This window comes from Neophocaena asiaeorientalis, unplaced genomic scaffold (assembly GCF_003031525.2).
Source record: "Neophocaena asiaeorientalis asiaeorientalis breed wild unplaced genomic scaffold, Neophocaena_asiaeorientalis_V1.1 scaffold389, whole genome shotgun sequence".
Lineage (NCBI taxonomy): Eukaryota > Metazoa > Chordata > Mammalia > Artiodactyla > Phocoenidae > Neophocaena > Neophocaena asiaeorientalis.
In genome coordinates this window covers 280134-286306 of record NW_020172821.1, presented here as the reverse complement: position 1 = coordinate 286306, position 6173 = coordinate 280134, and the positions used below count along the sequence as shown (strand labels likewise).

General features: G+C 33.5%; 1 non-coding gene across 1 annotated transcript; it reads right to left on the bottom strand.

Moving 5' to 3' along the window:
* Positions 1-1437: 1437 nt before the first annotated feature.
* On the bottom strand, positions 1438-1543 carry LOC112397626 (U6 spliceosomal RNA). The gene has a single exon (XR_003002832.1). It is a non-coding gene; the product is annotated as a U6 spliceosomal RNA (small nuclear RNA).
* Between the last annotated feature and the right edge of the window lie 4630 nt (positions 1544-6173).

Here is a 6173-nt window from a genome sequence, read left to right as displayed (position 1 = left end):
TGGACCATGGTTTTCTCCAGATATATGCCTAGGAGTGGGATTGCAGGGTCATAAGGTAGCTCTATTTTTAGTTTTTTATGGAACCTCCATACTGCTTTCCACAGTGGCTGTACCAATTTATATTCCTACCAACAATGTTAGAGGGTTCCCTTCTCTCCACACCTTCTCCAACATTTATTGCTTGTGGATTTTTTGATGCTAGCCATTCTGACTGGTGTGAGGTGATATGTCATTTTAGTTTTTATTTGCATTTCTCTAATAATTAATGCTGTTGAACATCTTTTCATGTGCCTCTTGGCCACTTGTATGTCTTCTTTGGAGAAATATCTATTTAGGTCTTCTGCCCAATTTTTTATTGGGTTGTTTGTTTTTATGATATTAAGCCTCATGAGCTGTTTGTAAATTTTGGAGACCAATTCCTTGTTGGTCGCATTGTTTGCAAATATTTTCTTCTGTTCTGCAGGTTGTCTTTTTGTTTTGTTTATGGTTTCCTTTGCTGTGCAAAAGCTTTTGAGTTTAATTAGGTCCCATTTGTTTATTTTTGTTTTTATTTTCATTACTCTGGAAGATGGATTGAAAAAGATATTTCTGTGATTTATGTCAGAGAGTGTTCTGTCTATGTTTTCCTCTAAGAGTTTTATAGTGTCCAGTCTTATATTTAGGTCCTTAATCCATTTTGAGTTTATTTTTGAGTATGGTGTTAAAAGTGTTATAATTTCATTTTTCCCACCACCATTTATTGAAAAGACTGTTTTTCCTCCATTGTATAGTCCTCTCTCCTTTGTTGTAGATTAATTGACCATAGGTGCATGGGTTTTCTATCCTCTTCCATTGATTTATATTTCTATTTTTGTGCCAGTACCATACTGGTTTTTTTTGTTTTTTGCTGGTTTTTTTTTTGCGGTACGTGGGCCTCTCACTGTTCTGGCCTCTCCCATTGCGGAGCACAGGCTCTGGATGCACAGGCTCAGTGGCCATGGCTCACAGGCCCAGCTGCTCCACGGCATGTGGGATCCTCCCAGACCAGGACACGAACCTGTGTCCCCTGCATCGGCAGGCGGACTCTCAACCACTGCCTAACCAGGGAAGCCCCCATACTGTTTTGGTGACTATAGCTTTGTAGTATATTCTGAAGTCAGGGAGCCTGATTCCTCCAACTTCACTTTTCTTTCTCAAGATAGCTTTGGCTATTCTGGGTCTTTTGTGTTTCCATACAAATTTTAACATTTTTTGTTCTAATCCTGTGAAAAATGCCATTGGTAATTTGATAGGGATTGCATTGAATCTTAGATTGCCTTGGGTACTACAGTCATTTTGACAATATTGATTCTTCTAACCCAAGAACATCATTCTCTTATTTTTGATTACTTTGTCTTTTCTCTTCATGTATCTATTTATTTTCTATTGAGTGCCAGATACTGCATGTGAAATTTTTTTAAAAATATGGAATGCTTCATGAATTTGCATCTCTTTCTTGCACAGGGGCCATGCTAACCTTCTCTGTATCATTCCAATTTTAATATATGTGCACAGAAGCAAGCACGAAAATTTTTTTTAATTAAAGTGAAGCCTAGGATTATGACAGAAAGTCTCTCTTGTTAGAGTTTTCATTTGCTCTGCCAGACTACTGTGGCACTAACAATATTGTTTCACCTTAAGCCAATCAGGGATTACACGATTCAAATCTAGACTTCAAGGACTTCTTGTCTTGGCTAAAATGAATAAACTTGCTATCACCTTCTCAAAACTCATATAACAATCATTACAGTGGTGAATTTCCTGAGTTTTGTTTTTCTGCCCATATCTCCTAACTTAGACTGTAGGGCAACCCAAATCCCAGAACTGCACAGCAGGTATGAACAGAAAAGCTCCAATATAAACTTTCTTTTTCTAGTTAGAAGACCATGTAAGGGGCCCTGCAGGATTGTAAATATGCCGGTAATCCCCCATTTTTTCTTTTACTAATCTCCTGACCCTGCCCTGTGGCAAGTCATGAAGCTGCACTCTTGCAACAGAGCAGCAGTCATGATCTTGCAGGCACCTACAAGTCAGAGAAAGTCCTTTATTACAGAAGAACTGGGAAAAGGAATTCCTATGGTCTTAAGAGTATTGGGGAAATAATACTCTAATTGTTTTCTATTTTCTCTCTACCCTTTGCTCCTAAGGCAGATCCAGTTATGGAAAGTGTGTAACAGCATGGAGAGGCCAACACTTCTGCTTTCTAAGGACCATGAAAAGGGCTAAAATATATTCAGGAAATTATAGAAAGGAGAGAGCTGGAGAAATAGATCCCCTAAATCTGTGTATGTGGTCATTTTTGAGCAAATCAAAGCAAAGAAATAGAGATTATAAAACAAGAACTAAATGGAAACTTTTAAAATTAAAAAGTAAAATAACTAAAACAAAAATTTATTGATGGGCTTAATATCAGAATGGAAAGAGTAGATGAAGTTAAAGATAGATGCATAGAAACCATTAAATCTGAACAACAAATAGAAAAGCAATTTTTAAAAAATTGAACTGAGCTTCAGAGACCTGTAGTAAAATATCAGAAGGTCTAATATTTTTGTTCCTAAGGTCCAAAAAGAAGAAGAAAAATAAATTGATGCAGAAAAAAGTTTTGAAAAAATAATTGCTGAAAACATCCCAAATTGGTTGAAGGACATGACATTACAGATTCAAAAAGCTCAGTGAATTTCAAATAAGATAAACTCAAAGAAAACCACAATTATAATGACCAAACTACTGAAAACCAAAAATAATGAAAAAATTCTTACAAGCAACCAGAGAGAAATAAAACATTGTGTATAGAGCATAACAAATTGAATAATTGCAGACTTCTCATAAGAAACTATTATGGTCAGAAGACAGTAGAATATTTTTAAGGTGCTGAAAGAAACTAATGGTCAACCCTGAATTCTATATATAGTGAAAATATCCTTCAAGGATAAAAGCAAATAAAAACATTCTAAGATGAAGGAAAACTAAGGGAATCTGTTGGCAGCAGAATTACCCTAAAAGAAATGTTAAAGGAAGTTCTTGAGGGGGAAGGGAAATGATATCAGAATGATACATGGAATGAAGAAAGAGCAACAGAAATAGTAAATATCTAGATAAATAAGATATTTTTTCTCTAAGTTCTTTAAAACATGTATGGCTATGAAAAACAAAAAGATAACATTGTGAGGTTTTCAGTGTATGCAATACATATGACAACTACAATATAAATAAAGGAGGATAAAAGGGCCTATATGATTATAAGATTTTTACATTTCATTTGAAGTGGTAAAATATTAACTCTAAGTACACCATGAAATTTTGTATGTTGCAGTCCCCAGAGAAACTACTAAAATAATTATTCAAAGATATATAATCAAAAAGACAATAGATAAATTTAAATGGAATACACAGCATTCACAGGAAAATGGAAACAGAAAAACAAAAAGGGGGGCCAATAGAAAACAGATAAAATGATAGTATTAAATCCAACCATATCAATAATTACATTAAATGTAAATGGTCCAAACATACAAATTAAGAAACAGAGATTGTCAGATTGAATAAAAATCTGGATTTCAGTTACTATGAAGGCCAATTTACTTCTGGTTTATCTTACTTCTAGGGTAATATTTTGAGAGTTTACCCAAAGACTAGGAGCTTACTCCTCTTCTTGAAGGACTCTGAATTCAAATGTTTATTCCTTTAGGTCCTAAAGGCTGCTTAAAACACTACTCACCCTCTCAGTCACTTCATAATCTAGAAACTAATAGGGAAAGAAAACTCCCAAATATTGAGTTCACTTCTTGGGCTTCCCTTTCCTCCATGATCTTGACCTTGTAATTCTTCACTCCCTTCTTAGCTATCAGAATCTACAAACTTATTTTTTAAACTATTTTTTTCAGCTTTCCTAGTTACTTTTTCACAAGTATTGGTCTGAGTTCCTTACTTCCTATATATTTAAAATCCAAGAAGAATAAAAAATTTTAAGAGAAAATATAATTTATACAAATTGACCCATGAAATAGAATATCTAGATAACTTAGTAATCATATAAGAAATTGTATAGTCTGAGATCTATTCCTAATAATTGTATTCCACCAAGACAATTTTACCAATGAAATTCTCAATAAAGGATAATTCCAATGTTACATAAAATGTTACAAGTTATAAAGGGAAAATTGAAAGCTATCCAACTTCTATAAGACTAGTGTTATTCTATTACCAAACCTGGAGTGGACAAGGACAACACAAGAAAAGAAAAGAAAAACCAATCCCCCTTATGAACAAAGGCAAAAATTCTAAATAAGACAGTAAGCTGACTCTGATAGTGTAGTGAAAGTGTAATACATTGTGATCAAGTAGGATATATCCCAGGAATAAAAGTAGCTTAATTATTTACCAGATCAAATGAGAAAAAAACTATATTATCATCTCAATAGATGCTGGAAAAGCATGTGATAAAGTAAAACTATACCCTGAATTTTTTAATTAACAAATTCAGAATATAAAAGAAACTTTCTTTACCAGATAAAAGTCATCTGCTAAAAGCTTACATCAAATATCATACCTAAAGGGGAACGTGTAGAAGCATTCACATTAAGGTAAAAAAACAAGTAAAGGATGTCCTCTATTATCATTGTTAATCAACATATTATTGGAGAACCTAACCAATGCAACATGAATACAAAGGACATAAGCTATACAAATTTGAGTGGAAGAAATGAAACATCACTACTAGCCTGATATGTGATTGTCCAACTAGAAATTCCAAAGCAACAACTGCCAGACTCCTGGAACTAACAAGAGTTTAGTAACGTGGCTGGATATAAAATAAACATACTGGGTTTCTGTGGTGGCACAGTGGTTAAGAATCCGTCTGCCAATGCAGGGGACATGGTAAGCCCTGGTCCGGGAAGATTCCACATGCTGCAGAGCAACTAAGCCCATGCGCCACAACTACTGAGCCTGCATTCTAGAACCCATGCTCTGCAACAAGAGAAGCCACCCAATGAGAAACCCGCACACCACAATGAAGAGTAGCCTGCTCACTGCAGCTAGAGAAAAGCCCGCGTGCAGCAGCAAAGACCAAATGCAGCCAAAAATTTAAATAAAAAAATAAATTTATTAAAAAAATAAAATAAACATATTAATTTTTTAATTAATAGAAAAATATTCCATTCATAATTGCAAAAAACTATGAAATATGTAGGAATAAATCTAATAGCAGATATATAAAACCTTTGGGGAAATGCTTGTGTACTGCTAGTGGGGAGGTAAATTAGTGCAGCCACTATGGAAAACAGTATGGAGATTCCTCAAAACATTAAAAATAGAACTACCATATGATCCAGCAATTCCACTTCTGGGTATTTATTCAAAGAAAATAAAAACACCAACTTGAAAAAATGTATGCACTCCTATGTTCATTACAGCATTATTTACAATAGCTAAAATATGGAAACAACCTAAGTGGTGTGTACATCAATGGATAAATGAAAAAAAAATGTTATATACATATATATGAATATTATTCATTCAGAAAAAAGAATTTATTCTTGACATTTATAACAACATGAATGGACCTTGAGGGCATTATGGTAAATGAAATGTCAGACAGAAAATGACAAATAAATACTGTATGATCTCATTTATATGTGGAATCTAAAGAAAAAAAGAAGATACAGAAAACAGCTTAATGGTTGCCAGAGACTGGATAGGCAAAATGGGTGAAGGTCAAAAAGTACAAACTCCCAGTTATAAAATAAAAGTCATAGGGGTGTAATGTACAGCATGATGACTATAGTTAATAATACTTTATATTTGAAAGTTGCTAAGAAAGTAAACCTTAAAAGTTGTCATCACAAGAAAAAAAATTGTAACCATGTATGGTGAAGGATGTTGACTTATTGTAGTGACCATTCATAATATCTAAAAATATTGAATCATTATGTTGTACACCTGAAATTAATGTTTTATTTTGATCATACTTCAATTTAAAAAATACAGTAATTATGAAACTTTTAAAAAGAGAAATATATAAGATCTTTTAAATAAAACTACAGTTAACTTTTTTAACTGCATGAGTCCACTTATACATGGATTTTTTTCAATAGTAAATACTACAGTACTACACAATGCCACAATGCAAGTGTTGGTTAAGTCCTTGGATGTGG